Below are 16,393 nucleotides of genomic sequence, written 5' to 3'. Positions count from 1 at the left end.
TCACTTTGTAGTAATTGTTATCTTCTGTGGCCCAAGAGCAAAGTTACCATGGAGCATGTTTTTAAAGGGCAGAAAAAAAATGACCCTAGACTTAATTATGACCTTTCTGCCAGTTAATTTTGCCTTTCTGATCAAATATAATCCCCTGACCTAAACTTAGATTAGCACCTCTTCCTCCTTTTTTTTTCTTGTCTTCCTATATCCCATCTATTGCATTTATCCAATATTTTTATTTTTCCCTAACATTTTAATACACAGCATTTTGCCTGCCTGAACTGTAAGACCTCTCTTTTAACCAGACTTCCAGTCCTGGCCTTATCTGGCCAACTCTGTCCCTTGGTCACTTGGGACCAAGCAGGTCAATTTAAGAGCACTACAACTTCAAGTCTCGGCTATTTCTTCAGAGTCTTAATTGGATATCTTCACTGGCAGTCATATGTGGGATTCCACTAGCTACCAGCTGTACCAGCTTCAAGACCATCATGGCAGGAGTCCATCATGGAAATCGATCATTTGTACCTTGTCATTTAATCAGTCCCTTCCTACCACAACCCTTACCTTCCTTACCTTCACCCTCCAAAGATACTGCTTTTCTCATGTGGACCCCTAAGCAGCATGGTTCATTCTGACAGAGATTTCACCCAATTTAGGCCTCCAGTCTCAATCTCTCTCGCTTTCTCAATTTTTGTTATTTTATTTTTTACACACATAACGTTTTAAAGTGTAGTGTTTGTTCATATTTAGTAATTAAATGATTACACACACATGCAAATTCGGATTTCTATTTTTTCTTGAAAATTGTTTTTACAAATTCTTCATTGTTTCATGTTTGCTACAGTTTCTACTACTCACTTTTGTTTCCTGACACCTAGTTGTCATTTATCAGCTCACTTGCACTTTTGTTTTCTCTTATGTCTGACCATCTTCATTCACTGAGGTTACCTGCTTGATCTCTGAAGACATTTGAGTTTATGACCCCAGGCATAGATTTATTTATAGCCACAAACAAGGTAGGATTCAGTTTTAGAAAACTGAGGCCAAATAATTAAGTAATTTTCCAAAGGTCATGTTATCCAATGCCCAGTCTTTTAATTCAATCCGATATTTTTCTCTTATACCAGTGTTTCTCAAACTTGAGTGTGCCTCAGAATCACCTGGAGGTATTGATAAACAGATTGTTGGGCCCCATCCCAGAGTTTCTGATTTACCAGGTCTGGATTGCAGCCAATGAATTTGCGTTTCTAACAAGTTTTCAGTTGATGCTAACCATATTTTGAGAACCATTATGTTTTGCCATTGTATTTTTCAGGTTTATCTTCCCAAAGTCCTTTAGTTTACATTTAAAATGAGATTACGAGTATTTATTTTATCTTTCTCTCATGGTTTCTGTGAGTTTCAAATGATTGAAACCTACAAAGGATGCTACAAAATAAATATAAAGCTTGTCTCCTTCACTAGGACATAGGCTCTGTGAAAGCTGGAGCATGTCTTGTTCATTTTAATATTTCTAGTTTCTGATAAAAAGTGAGTACTTAGAAATTTTTGTTGAATAAATTAATGAATAAAAGGTAAAATCCAGGGCTTAATTAAAATTAAATAAAAAGAGAAAAGGAAAAAGTAGAGACCTGGTCACTACCAATCAATGACTATCTAAATTCAGCAAAATAATTCTTAAGGAATGTCTACACTATTCTGATTTATTTGGTAGCTTAGTTATGGTCGTGTTAAGAATGCAAAAGGAATCAGTGTATCATTCACTGATAGAGCTTGTTGTAATAAGTCTTCCTCTGGATAGGAAGAGTTTCTACAGAAACATTCAGAGGATTGTAATCACTATCCAGAGACCGAATCCTCTTCCCTGACAGCTGGAAAATGATGCTATGCACTGACAGCCCCACAGGATGGGAAATGCAATAGCTCTGCTAATGCTGTGTGATGTTGCTAAGCTTAATTGACTATGTCCATAAATAGTGGGAGAAAGTGAGAGTGTGTAATGCACGCTTCTCTTAAATTATTGCATGGGACCAACTTGCAGGCCTCCCAGAGAATCTCTGTAGTATAAACCATTGGTTGTTTGGATTTTGGTTTTTCTTGTCGTCCAAACCAAACCCAACTCAGATTCACTCACTTGCTTTTTCTTTTTTCTTAAGCCTTGTGTTCTTACTCTCTCACACATACTTCCCTGTCCTTTTAATTTCCTTTGTAGCTTTCCTTTTTATTTTCCTTTATACAGAGCCACTCTCATTCCTCTATTCTGACCTCTCCTTCTTACTGTATTCTCTGATCAGCATTCAAACGTTAATAATTAAGACACAATGTTTATCTTTGCATTCTTCTCTTGCTCCTGCACTATCTACTCTAATTTACCCTGAAGCTTTTCAAAAATGTCTGTCCTGACTGTCACACCTTTACCATCACATTACTTTACTACTCTCGTCCTGTTTCCATACCCTTGACTACAAAACAGCTTTGTTAAGGACGCCAATGACTTCCATGTTGGAAACCTCATCTTGCTTAACCTCTCACCACATTTCACAAAGTGAATCATGCCTCCTTCTTGAAGACTCTCTTCACTTGGCTTCCATTCATTTGTTCCTTCCTCTCTGACCATTTCTTCTCGGTCTCCTTCACAAGGTACATTCTCTGCTACACTCCTAAATGTCAAAGTTCTTCTCTCTCCACAGTCTTTTTCTAAGTGATCTTCCACACCCATGACTTAATGTCGTCCAAATGCTAATATTCACCATTTCCTATCACTCATCCATGCCTCTCATCTGACAGATATGGTTTTGGATCCACTATCTACTGAACAGCTCTACTTGAATGCCTCTCAGTTATCTCAAACTTAAAATGTTCAAAATTTTACTCTTGAATTCCTTCCTTTTAACTTCACCAACATTTGACATTTTCTCTCTCTCCTCTGCTATATCTAACCGGCAAATTTGTGCCAACATTTATCTTTAACCTATCTATTTATCCCCAGCTACTCCATTTACTCCCTTGTGTGATTTATCATCATTTCTGTCTTTGGATCTTTACCCCTGTTAGTTACCTGCCTGAAATGCTATTCTCCCTACTCTTCATCCGGATATTTCCTATTCCTCTGCAACTCTTGATTTGAATATCCTTTCCTCAGAGGTCTTCCCAGACCCCTCAATCCCACTGGTAGACTCTCAAAGCATTTATCCAGTTCTTTGTGGCACTTGCCATGATTCATACTTCTGCTTTTATATAAATGCTATTTTATTTTATTTCCTTAATATACTGTGAGCCTTATGAATGAATGAAGCATCCTTGACTGTTTTTCTTTCTTTCTTTTTATAAGCAATGTATTACCAAGGTGTAGCTGAGTGCATAATATATGTTAGGCCCTGAGTAAATACCTGTTGAGTAAATGGTCTCCCTTAGAATTTTGCTTCTCACCAGATTTCCCCTAGCTCCCATCTCCATTTTCTGCTCTTCTCAGATTCATTCATTTCTTTATTCCTTCCTCCCTTCTTCCCTTTCTTTTTTCTTTCTTTATTCCTTCATGGAAACATGAACTTGCTAGTTAAACGTAAAAGTTCCCACCTACTTATCTAAAGTTCAGTCTTATTTATGATAACTAGTTTAATTCAGATACAGAAATAAATGCTCGATAGCAAATTTTTATTTTCCCTTATTTCATTTGCCCCTCTCTTTTCTTTAAATTTGGCTTTGTAAACCTAGACAATTTGGAAAAAAGATATCTGTTGGATGACCAAGATACAGAATTCTGTGTTAAAATACTTGGGACTAACTCTCTATATTGATTCATTCAATCACTCATTTATTGATTCATTTAATTAATCAATTATTTATTGAGCTCCTACTGTGTATTATGCACTTTCATAGCTTAAATCTTGGATTCCTCACTTACTTGCTGAGTTATCATGACAAATTCATTATTCATTCCTCAGTTTCCTTATGTCCTGAAATGCTTAAAAATAGAAACTAACTCATAGAGATATTATGAAAACTAAATGAGTTATACGCAAAAGTGAGTAGCACATAATAAATTCCATGTAAGCATTAGTTAGCATTACTTTTAATATCACCATTAATTAATCATTACTTTTTGGGGCATTGAGTTTTATAATGTTGGACAAAATAAAGTTTATACCTTCAGTAGCTTACATTCAAGTGCAGGACAAACTGTAGCCCTTTGACCAAATCTGGCCCACTCACCACTTTTGTAAATAATATTTTATTGGAATATAGTTAACTCAATTCTTTATATTTTGTCTAAAACTGCTTTGTGTTGCAACAGCAACTTCAACTAGTTGCTACAGAGATCTTATGCACCACAAAGTGTAAAATATTTACTCTTTTTCTCTTTACAGAGAAAGTTTGCTGACTGCTGTTCTAATGCAGATAAACACATTTTCTTTAGAAGATAGCCAAGGTAGTAGAAAATCCATTGAAGTCAGGGTGATCTGGATTAATATTCTAATTTTTCTTGTGTACCCGTGTCTTCTTGCATGGTTTGAGCATGCTATTTATCTTCCCTAAGCATCAGTTTCCTTGATTCCAAAAAGAGCTCAATGTCTGTCCTGATGTGTTCTTGCAGAGTTAAATAATAAAATGTATATACAGTACATGGAAGTCTTGGTGTTCAATAAAAGTTTTTCTCTTTCCTTTTGGAGAATAAAGAGTTTATTTTAGGTTGTTATTATAAGTATTAATATTTATTACAACTTTACAACCATATGAAACCATTTTAGATCAAAAGTCGAAATAATCATGATCTGTAATAAAATAGGGTTCAGTAGAAGAAAAATAGATTTTAATCGCAGTATATGCAAAGGAAAGATATGTTCAACTCCACTTTCCATTCTAGTGCTATTTCTATTTTACCATTTTAGTCTTGGTTTAAATATGCCATAGTTTTGTTATAGGTTTAAGTCCTTTATATGCTAATGATTTTCTACTTCTAATTAGGTTTTTGAGGTGCTTCAGTGCAACAACCTAGTGGAAATACTGTGTAAACTAAACTACTTAGAAAGGACAACAATCTTGCTCTTTAAGAGGGAAATAATTTGTTTTGTTTTTTTAAGGTACCTCTTTAATAATAGCTTAAAACAATAAATCTATGAAGATCTGTTTTTTCGCAATATTTAACTAGTCAGTAATGTTGCCTACAAATTCCAATTTAAAAAATGACCTGTTAAAGATGCCATATAAAATTAAATTTTAATGAGTGATAATAAATGGTGATACTTTTCACAGGAGGAAACACAATGCTTGCCTGGAGCCCTTGCTACATTCATCCACGTTAGTGCTCTGTTATTGTGTCTTCCCTTTCATTATTTTCAAGGAAAGATGATGGGAAGCACCCTTTGAAGAACTGGAAACAGTTTTAATATTGTGCTTACCAAAGGCAATCTTCGTTGCTGGCTAATTAGGCAGATGGACCTCCATTGGTTTAGTGATGATTCTTTTATAGAATGCTGCTCTGTCCCTCCACAATGACAGTTTAAGATGTTTAAGCATCCCTTTGATTATGTGACCTGATTGAAAAATAAATCTTCATGATTGGACTCAAAAAAAGTGTTTTCACCAAATGGGAACTCTACTAGAGTTCTGTAGCAAGAACAGAAAGGTCTTCACAATGGTCGGCTTTCATTTTGAAAACACATTTGGCAACCAATCAAATTGAGTCTGGGAAAAGAGCATAAGGACAAGGGGTAAAAGAATCACATTGTACACTGACATCTGCACATGGCTTGATGGCTTCCTTAATGAAACTGGAGTGGTCACCAATGCTTCTTAGGCCAATATAAGCAGTCTTTTATTAATCCTCTGGGCCACTCGCATTCATTGTTCAATTTACTAAGTGAGAACAATTTATCATAAATGTGCAATAATCATGGCAAACATAATTATTAATTTATTGTTTCTGGCTTAAATTTCAAAAAATTCTGAAGCTTTCTGCTTTTTATGTTGATGCTTTCACCACCCTTTTTGCCCTGAGGATCCTATTAGCAGAGAGCTGAGCAATTCGGTTTCATCCAAAATAAATTATGCCTTCGTTCTTAAGATATAAGTACTGAAGGACTGTAAAGATTAGAAATTCGTTTGAAGCCCCCGTCACTTGAAGTTTTTTCCTTGATGTATAGAGCTTCTGGTGTTAACGTAAAACAACACATCTTTCTAAAAGTTCAGAGCCAAGTTGCCTTAAAAGAGCCCTGACCAAGATTGTGAGGGATTTACAAAATGAAACACATTACCATGGAGGGCGGGAATGTTCAGGTCCTCAGAAGCTGTTTCCAAGACAGGCTGCTCATGTATTACAGAGTGGGGAGGTGACTAAGCTTGTCACCCTCCCTTTCAAAATGATTAGAAAACCACAATTCCCAAGAAACAGGAGGTAAATTCTCACTTTCCTTACCAAGGGTCTGGGGATGAAATGACACCTTTAATTACGAAGGACTGTTGGTACCACTCTGGTAACAAGCTGTTATAAATGAAAACCTTAATTGCCTCAGAATCCAGTATTTCATGTAAGTGCATTTTCATCTTAAGTACAGTTGTTGGTGCAGCTTTCATTATTTTTTCCTGTCAGCATATGATGGAAGGAAGTGGTTGTGCCAACTTCTTCTTTTACTGAGACTTTATTGTCAATTTTGCCCAATGGCTAGAGAGCTAGTGTGTTTTTGCCAGCCATAACTTGTTATTCTAATACCAGTGGGGCCCCGTGGGGCTGCTCAACTTTGACTTAAATACAATTGCAATTAGAAAAAGAGGTGACTCTCCAGTATTTTGCAAACCTCCATCTTTACTTATTTCTCAGAATTACATCAAATTGCAGCAGGCATCAAGCCATTTTTCTCTGACTTACTATTTTTAAAAGAATTTCAAATGAATAGAATCCGTTTATCAGACTCATGCTTAAATTCTTAACGTTAACTCTTTATGATATCAACATTTACTCAGCTATTTCACCTTTGAAGCTTCTTCTTTCCTTCATTTTGAAAGATGAGAATATTTACTCAATGTGTGAAATTCCCAGTATCCCATTTTTTTAGCAGACATTGAATTTGGCTGCCTGATTGTTCTAAATTAGTTTAGACGTATTTAGAGATGAGACGATTAAAGAAATAAGCCTATATGAGATGGAGGGCGTCGGTTGACCTAAGTAAATGACAGGAAAGGGAAAATTTGCTCAAGTATTCTCTTTCCAATCTAGTTAAAGAAATTTTTTAAAATTCCAAAATGAATTACAGATCAAAAAGCTATATTTAACTCAAAATCTAAGGACAGATGTATTCTGAAGAAAAAGGGAGCAGTCTAGGTTTCTTGAACAGATGTGTACTGGTCTACTTTGGTCTATAACAGGTAAAGTGAGTGGTTAATGATAGCAAACATTAAAACAATTTTCAGAGGAAACTTCTGGAAGTGATGGATATGCTTATGGTATAGATTGTGGTAATGGTTTCACAAGTGGGTACTTATCTCCAAACTCATCAAATTGTATACATTAAATATGTACAGGTTTTTGTATGTCAATCATACCTCAATAAAGTGGTTTAAAAAGAATCAATTCAACAACGTGTCAGAGATTAAAAAAAAAACTGCCATTCAGCAGTTAATTTTTGAAGAATTATATTCTGGATTAAATTATGTAACTGGTAGGTACATGAACAATAAGCGCTTCTTGCTTTTTCTTTCTTTAGAAATGAGGAGTGAATGAAGGCAGGAGTTACTGGAAGGGAGGTCAGGGTAAGTCATATCATATTTATTTCTTACTTTTGAAGTGTGCAGAATACATTGTGTAAAACTTGTTCAGGAACTCTCCGGGGCTCGTGTCTCAGATAAATTAGACAAATTGAGTCTTTTAGGAGGAAATGAAACTCTTGCTATAGCTCTGCTGCACAGAAATACACCACTTGTCCCTGACATTTTGAGACCCGTGTTTTCTGCATGCCAACCACCTTACTGTTCCATATTGTTAAGTGGATCATGGCCAAAGTGGCAAGAAAAACTCTGGATGAATTCTTGTTTTAGAATCGTGACTCTCATCTCTCTGTGCAGTTTTTTTCCTTTTAATTTGTTATGGTAAAGGTAGTGCTTAAAATCACAGGGCAGTGTCTAGCTAGGCATCTGAATATGAATCATATTCGGGTTCAGGTGCAAAAGGTCCTAGACTAGAGTTGATTATAGTGTAATCATGTTTTTGTATTTTAGAGTCATTTAGTTATTGATTTTCTATGAATTTTAAATGTATTTGACTTTATGAAAGAATAAAACATTTGTTATATTATAACCAATCCTGTAAAATAAGAAGACATGGCATTCTTATGGATGACTTACATGGTACATTTCACTTCTGAATGTGAAATAGATAGATAATTGGAATCATCTTCTTCAAATAGAAAGAATTAGGTCAAAGTGTTTTCAGAAATTTTCTGAAGTCACTGAATGTAGACAAATAACAGAGTTAGAGCAAATAATTTTTTCCTGTGTAATAAATAATGAAATCAAGAGCTCCTTTAAAAGGAAAGAGAGAGAGAAGGAAAAAAGACAAGGAGAGGGAGAAAGAGAAAAATATGGTTGTATTGTAGACCCATTGTTCCTACTTGTGTATTCAGAAGTCTAAATTCTAAGAAACTTTGAAGTAGTAATATACCTTTGATTGTCAGTGCCTTATTGAATTTTGCCAGTTCAATACTCAGTAGAACCCTGGAGATTTTGGGGTGATAGTGGTTGTACAGAGGGTGGAATTCTGAGCCTTCCTTCATCTTCAAACAATTCAGTTCCACATGGGCTTTGCATATTTGGATCTTCCCTAAAGATTTGTTTCAAGAAAGAGAGAACTTGTATGGCAATGTATGAATGTCAATTTAATCTAACTAGTGGCTACATGGGTATCTGTAACATTGATTATCCTGGTTTTCTCTATTTTGAACTATTTCCTAATTAAACATTAACAATTCAAAATGGTTTTTTGAAATATCTTCACATATTTAAAAAATGTCTTTGAACTTCATTGCTGTGGCATGCCACCAACAGCTTAATTGAGAATGAGTGAAATTAACAACACTTTGTCTACTGGACCACGTTCATTATAGTGAGAATTTGTAATGGATGTGAGAAAGGTAAGAAAGTATCAGTGTTAGAGTTACCCTCTTTACCAACCACATAGACAATGCCATTTGTCCTGGACATCCCCCAATTTACGTTCTACTCTTCTTCCAAAATAAAATTGAATTTTTAGATGCGCAAGGAACAAGCAGAAAGGGATTATATTTCCAAGACTCCTTATCAGCAAGTTGTAACCACTGACAGAGTTTAGGCCAGTGGTATGTTTTTGGAATATCAGGTGATAGCTTACAGGAGTCTTCCCCAAGAGATAGCTGCTTCATGTCTTTGCCCTTTGGGAAGAAGAAAGATCTATCTACATTGCAGAGAAATACCCCACTGTCTCTGACATTGTCAAGTTCCCCTATACTGCTTCCTGAAATGAGGATGTGACATCTGAAACACAGTCTTGGACAATTACATGTGAGCCATTCCTTAGGGAGGGGGAAGGCGAATATTTTGGATTTATGTTTTTATAAGCTGAAAAAGAACTAACTTATTTTAATTGATTTTGTAAGGAGTGAAATTTCAGCTAATATGCACGTCAAGATTTGAAAAACTGGTATCCCCCATATTAATCTGACTCATAGACATTACTAAAACAAAAAAGGAGATATTTTACCTAAATATTTAGATTTGGATCTTCTCTGGGAAAAATTAGTAACTCTAGTAACACTGAATACATGTTCTCATATGGCCTATTTATCGTGGAACTAAGGAGCAGCAGCCCCATTTGGAAATGGCAGGAGATTCCAGGTTCCCATAGTCCCCATCATCTCCTAACGTCTCCTGCCTGCCGCATTTCACTCACTTACTTTACATGAACCCTTGAGGTAAGGAATTTTTCACACAGTTCATATGCCAGCTGGATCTCTTTCAAATGCACGTTATCTGTTGCATTCCAGGGAAAATTGGTATGATCCCAAGTGCAATTCCCATTCTGTGCAATTCCAAAGTTCTCAATGAGATTTCTGTAAATCCCTAATGGGATCAAGGTTTTCATGATATATCTTCATGCAGTCTCTGTTCTTTACCATGTTGACACAGAGATGAAACTCATCTCCACAAATCAGTCAACTTATACAAATATAGCCATCTTTACAGCAGAGTTGCTAATAATAGAGAGTATCATATGAGGCCCTATATAATAAGATCTTACTTTTTGTACTAGACTTTAAAGTTCTCCAAAAACTTTCTTGCTCCCCTAAGGGGCATCTTTCATTGTAACCTTGCCATAGAGTTTTGCATTCTTTCCTGTCTTCTCTCTCTTCCTCACTTTTCTCCCTTCTGTTCTCTCATATGCCTTCTGCTTATCCAAAAGAAACATGTGCACACACTCACACTCACACACAAACATGCACCACACATGCTTCTCTTTGGGCTTTTTACCCATATAGAGTAATTCTGTCCTCCTCTTGCCATCAGACCTGAAACTCTCAGCGTTTCATCTTCTGTTTACAAATACTTACCAGGTGTGATGTATTTCTTATCATTCTGTGCATTAATTTATTTTCTTCAAGCAAAATGAGCCCATTCTATGATGAATGCAGGAAGCAGCTTTTAAAATGATATATGTATTGTTTTCTCTTTACTTCTTAAAATACAAAGTCATAGCTTGCCTTTACTACGTGACCAGTTATACACATAGACTACGTGTGTCAATAGCCACCATTAGATATGGTAAAATTTGAAGACATTTTGAAATCCCTGCTAAAAGGGCCCATAGAGGGAAAACCTCAATTCACGTGTAAAGAGAAGTCAGACAGGGCGTGACCACATGCAAGGAGCCATGTGTGGTTGTTTTCTTCTCCCTTAGGTGTTTATGAAGAGAAAAATCATGTGACATCTGAATAAGATGTAGATCCTAAGAGAATGTTATGTATGAGAGAGTTTGAAGCATAAGGAATTACAGAAAGGAATGCTAGACTTAAATACCTTAGCTTGTGACATTTTGTAGATGGAATTTCCTATTCTGTCTTTGAAGCAATGATTGTGATTTCTTAATCTTGTATCTCTAAAAATGTTCATTTTTGCCAGCAATGGGGCAGCCTTTGGATATGATGATATGTATGTGGAGCTCAGGAATTTTATATTGGTGACTCTTGACAAAACCATTTGTCTGATTTAGCTAAAAGCAACTGGACTCTGTCTTTCTGAAACCTGGCATGTTGTGAGGAATGCCAATTTAAGACCATTTCATTCTCCACAGTGTTCTTCTAGGAGCTAAGATAATGAAATATGTTCCATTTGAGTCTCTCTACACAACAAAACAATCTAGCCAGATTGTAAATTAAGTAGTGTATTATAAATTATGTAGCATGGAATGCCAAAATGAGACATGGCCATCACATGTAACTAACCTGGAGTGAACACTAAGAACATCTATAGTCTCAATTCAGAAACTTCAGGGGCCAGAGATGAGAGGAAGAGTTTTTTAAAGGATATTTTTATAGTTGAAAGTATTGCGCTAAACCTGAAAGTTCACATCCTATTGTCTAAAGACATGTAATTAATATTTTACTGGAATATAAATTTCCTGGTCGTTTAACCCAACTTCTGAATTTAATACCAGTTTTATAAAATATCTAATTAGTATATATGATAGTTGATTTTTAATATGGCTCCCAAATTAGCAACTGAAGAGAGGGCCCATCTTATAAACCTAAAAATCTTGTAGCAAATTTGAGAGGATAACAAAACATTAGGATGTTATGGTGGACATTATAGCTCATGTTGATATTTTCTTTATTTCCTCTCTCCTACCTTTCTTCCAACTTTCTTTCTTTCCTTTCAAAATTTGATGATTAACCCTCACTCTATCTTTAAAAAAAAACTTACTGTATGTACTGGTATTTTTCTGTTCTTTAATCTTAAGATAATTTTTCATCTCCTTACAGACATTTGTGCTTTCCCAAAATGACTCTTTGTTAGCATGTGGGCACAAGCACCGTGCTACTGTTTTACACTTTGTGAGAATGAATACATTGCTGACTTCTGACAAAATTAGGAATTGTTTCCAAATATCAAAATGTCTGTTATTGCTTCTAGTATGAAACACGTTTCAATAACTTTTTTGCCCTATTCTCACTTGCTTGTAACAGAATATGTATAAACTAATGTCTGAGAGTTTCCTTAATAATTGATGAGATGGTTTGATTTGTTCGCCTGGATTCATGATCCCATCTTTTTAATTTCTATTACCATAGGGATAACTCTCACACACTTGGCTAAAAAATATAATTATGTTAGTCCAAATTCTAACAACTCTATGCCCAATAGCAACTATTTGGTGTGATCCCTCTGCATTTTCTTTGTATTATTCAAGAAGTAATTCAGTAGACTTTTTCTCCCATTGTTGACTGTCATGTTCTTCTTGAATTTGTTTTGTATGCATTGAATAAATGCTGGTGACAGTAGCAGATTCTAATTTCTAGTCAAACTTTTTTCAAGTTCTACCTCCAGCATCTAGTAAGTTAATAAGATGAGAAAATAAGTATTTAATTCCAAACTAATATTTAGCTTTACCATATGTATTTCTTAGCACTAAATTTTTCTTTTCTCCTTAACTTTTTGGGTAAGTGGGAAATAATGTCCAAAACTTCACTATAACCGAAACCTGTTTTTGAGAAATTTGGAAAAGAGTAGGGGAAGAATTTATTGCAATTCTATCTTCAATTATTGTGTTAATACACTATCAGGAGGCATATATAATTCATATTTTGGAGCCCTGCTATTCTGCTATGCTCGAGATGCACACTACAAGACTGAAAAATATTTATAGGAAGCTCCTTCCAGTATCGTGGGTAATAGGCCCTATAGACATAGTTCAACAGAGACTCTCCTTCTCTTGAATTCTCTATTTAAAAGATTTTGAAATGCTGGAGCACCAATGCAGTTTGAACACATTTTTCCTATTAATAAAATATTTCTACTTTCTCCCGGACAGCTGCTCGTCATTATTAAGTCAAGCCAGTGCAATAGTTATAGGAAACGTATTTTTACATGCTCTACCCTATTCATTAGTTAGCAGAATTTTTGAATTCGATTATGATTATAAGAGAAAGAATTTCAACTATTTGCCAATGTCTTTAAACCACACTATACATGCTAACTTGTGGATGCTCTGATACAGAAAATAATTCAGAATTATGACATATAAAACCAATAGGTACCTTGTATTTCTTCCTAAGCCAAGTGATGAAAAATTCTCCTCAAATTCAACAGGCCTCTGAGTTAGAGTTACTTAGATCTAGGAGGACCTTGAAAATGTGCAGGTATAAATCTGATCCATAAGAAAAATAAGGCTTGCACCCTTCTTCAGGAAAGTGTTATATTATTAAAGAGGTTCATGAAACATGCCTTTCAAGGAGTTAAGGATTTCACTAATAACAATGAACATATCCTGAAAAAGATTACAGAGAACCTTCAATTCAATTATAAATCACAATAATAGTTGCATTAAAAAATTAAGAGAACATTGTCTGGAAATGGCACACTCTACAGGAATGCCTTCCCCACTCAATTTCCGAGAAGAGAATCTCGTTAGTTACAGTAGAGTTATAGGATGTTAGAGAATCAGCAAATATGATGCTATCTTATGCTATTGTAGAATATAAATGACAGGGTTACCTATGCCTTGATTTGGAAAACGATTTACAACCTTGTTGGATTCAGGCCAAAATAAGATAAGGTACCTATTTTGCAGTAGTTCTACGGTCTCAGCTAAAAGTTAGTTGTTCAAGGGAAACCAGCATTGAAAGATAAAACAACAACAACAAAAAGAAAACACCAGTAATTCAATTGCTATTTGAAAGAAATAACTAAAGCAATATGAGTAAAAAGAGAATTTAAATTGATTGGATGGCCAGAATTTTTTTTAACATAAATTCAACGCTTGATCCTAGATTTTATTAATGAAAGTGTAGTTAAGAGAGAGTATCTTATATTGCTACTAAATCTAGAATGTTTGTATTTTTCTCCTCTTTTACTATACAAGGAAACTGAAACATAGAACAATGTTAAGCCTAAATATAACTAAGCATCATGTTAGTAGTCATAGCTTAATACCATAATACTTTATAGTAGTCATAGCTTATTACCATAATACTTTATTTCTTGAGCTGTAGAATGGTCATCAGCACAGTTGTCCATTGTAGTTTATTTCCTTTTCATGGGATACGTTGTAGCTTCGAACTAAGATTTCAAATGCATAGAAAAGAAGCAACATATCTATCACCAAATTGTGAGTACATGACAATCAGAAACATCTCTGGATAGTTGGAATCAATAAACCATTTTATTTCTGAACTCATGAAAATATGCCCATCTTTCAGGGCTTCAAAATTATGAATGTAATAGACAGTGTATCACTTTTCTCATGAGTTGATATCAAATTCACAATAGATGACAATGATCGTCAATTTAAAAATGTCAGCATAGAAAGAATGAAATCCAGGTAATTTTTTTAAAATTTAATTTGTAAGACTTACTGTAAAATTACTTTGTTATTATCAAACCTGACTTAAACATGTGTATGAAACAAAGACTACTTAATTTTCTCTTACTTTCATCTTTTTTTAATAAACACTGAACTTGGATATATTTTAACACATTAGTGAAGTGATGTCCTGAATAAAAATTCTTGTTTTCTCAGTTTTAAAGATAATCATCTATGGATGAAATATACTGAAGTTTATGATCACAGTGGGTGACACTTCAGCAAAGGAACCCATTTCAGAAGAAAACGTAGGGACAAGGAAGAATAGTCTTAGTAAAATAGAAACTAAGGTGATCTCCTCAAGAACTTGCTTTTAATTATTGTGATAGAACATAAGAAAGGAGAGTATGAATCAACATCTTCATGGGAATTCATTAATTTTGTCAGTCAACAAATATACATTTAATACCAATTATGTACCTAGAACTGTACAGAGGCTTAGATGACCAAGGTCCTTGTCCTCAAGGGTGATGAGCAAGAAATAGATCAATTGTTCCAAATAGTAAGCAATTCTGAATATATCAGTGTCTCCCTACTCATTATGAACACATTTAAACAGGAAGGGCAGCTAAGCATTGATGGGTTAGAATATGAATGTCTGCATAGGGCAAGTGGCACAGAAAACGAAGGCCATAAGTTAGCCGGAGCCAAGATGAATAGAGAACTATAATGTGACCTTGAGAAACATGGCGTGGAATGTCTTTAGGAGGAAAATAAAAGTATTTGGAACAAGGGAATAGCATAGGCAGCGTGTTATCCAACCATCTAACAAAATATCGGTTCCTGTTTCCCATTTGGGACTGCTCTAATTTGACAGAAAATTGAATTTAAAACTCCATTGGTATCTCAATATTCTGCTCATTTATTATGTATAGACAGGCCACATGAGTGTTTGAAACCACACTGTATTGATTCTGATAGATTTTAAATTCTAAAGGACATTTTTGGCGATGAAGAATCTATTTCAATCTGGTGTCCAAAGTCAAGATACCAAATTTCAAATTAGACATGGCAAGACTAATATAGATGACATGTACTTCTCTCTTGAACTTGAATATATATTTAAAGCCATCTGTGCAGACAAAGGGAACGGTATTTATTTTAAAAAGGAAAAAGAGAGAGTAAAAATATGTTGGAATAATCAATGACTAAAATAATATAAAGAAATTGAATAGATTTGTCAGCATGTCAGTCAGAAATGAATTACAATTGTGGAAAAGAAATCAAGGTAAAAGGAATTTCTCTGGGGAAAAGTGGCATGCAAAAGAAAAGCATTAGTGTGCACACAGTTTACAGAAACTCTCTTTGTGGAGATTAAAGTTTATGTTTGTTGACAGTACAACAGGAACATGTCACACAATGTAAAAATGATCATGTCATAACCACTTCTTAGTTGATCGCTTGATTTTACATGCAATGATCGACATTAGATAGAATTCAACATGCGTTTCCATCTACTGACTTTAGCCAGAGGAGGTGCCCGCATGCATGGATGCAATTATTTGAGGCCAAAACATTCTCCCCCATTAGGTATTTTAGGCCATCATACCACAAAGACCAGTCCTGTTGCTCATACATTAGAATGACTTTAGGAAAAATGAACAGAAATTGAATTATTTGTATTTTATTTTACAGATATCACTTCTTTCCAGCCATGGAGCCTGACATAGGCTTCCTGGATTCTCAGAAAATTGAGGCCTACTGGAAAAATTAATAATTATGTTAGTTATAGCAGAATTAGTGGGGATGATGGTTATAACATGCATAAATTTGGTGCTCATTGTGTGAAGAGTACTT

At 34.9% G+C, this 16,393-nt stretch overlaps 1 protein-coding gene across 6 annotated transcripts in view; it reads left to right on the top strand.

Annotated features, from left to right (window-relative positions):
• TENM2 (teneurin transmembrane protein 2) overlaps nt 1-16,393 on the top strand; it is a 3,416,041-nt gene that overhangs the window by 1,623,821 nt on the left and 1,775,827 nt on the right. For 5 of the 6 annotated variants that reach the window (XM_070232936.1, XM_070232935.1, XM_070232934.1 and 2 more), the window contains one exon: nt 7,695-7,740. The exons of the other annotated variant lie outside the window; for it this stretch is intronic. The gene's annotated coding sequence lies outside the window, so the exon portion shown is untranslated. The remainder of the gene's footprint in view (nt 1-7,694; nt 7,741-16,393) is intronic. 6 annotated transcript variants of the gene reach the window in all.

The sequence above is a fragment of the Equus caballus genome, chromosome 14 (assembly GCF_041296265.1).
Source record: "Equus caballus isolate H_3958 breed thoroughbred chromosome 14, TB-T2T, whole genome shotgun sequence".
NCBI lineage: Eukaryota > Metazoa > Chordata > Mammalia > Perissodactyla > Equidae > Equus > Equus caballus.
This window is presented reverse-complemented; position numbering and strand designations above follow the sequence as displayed.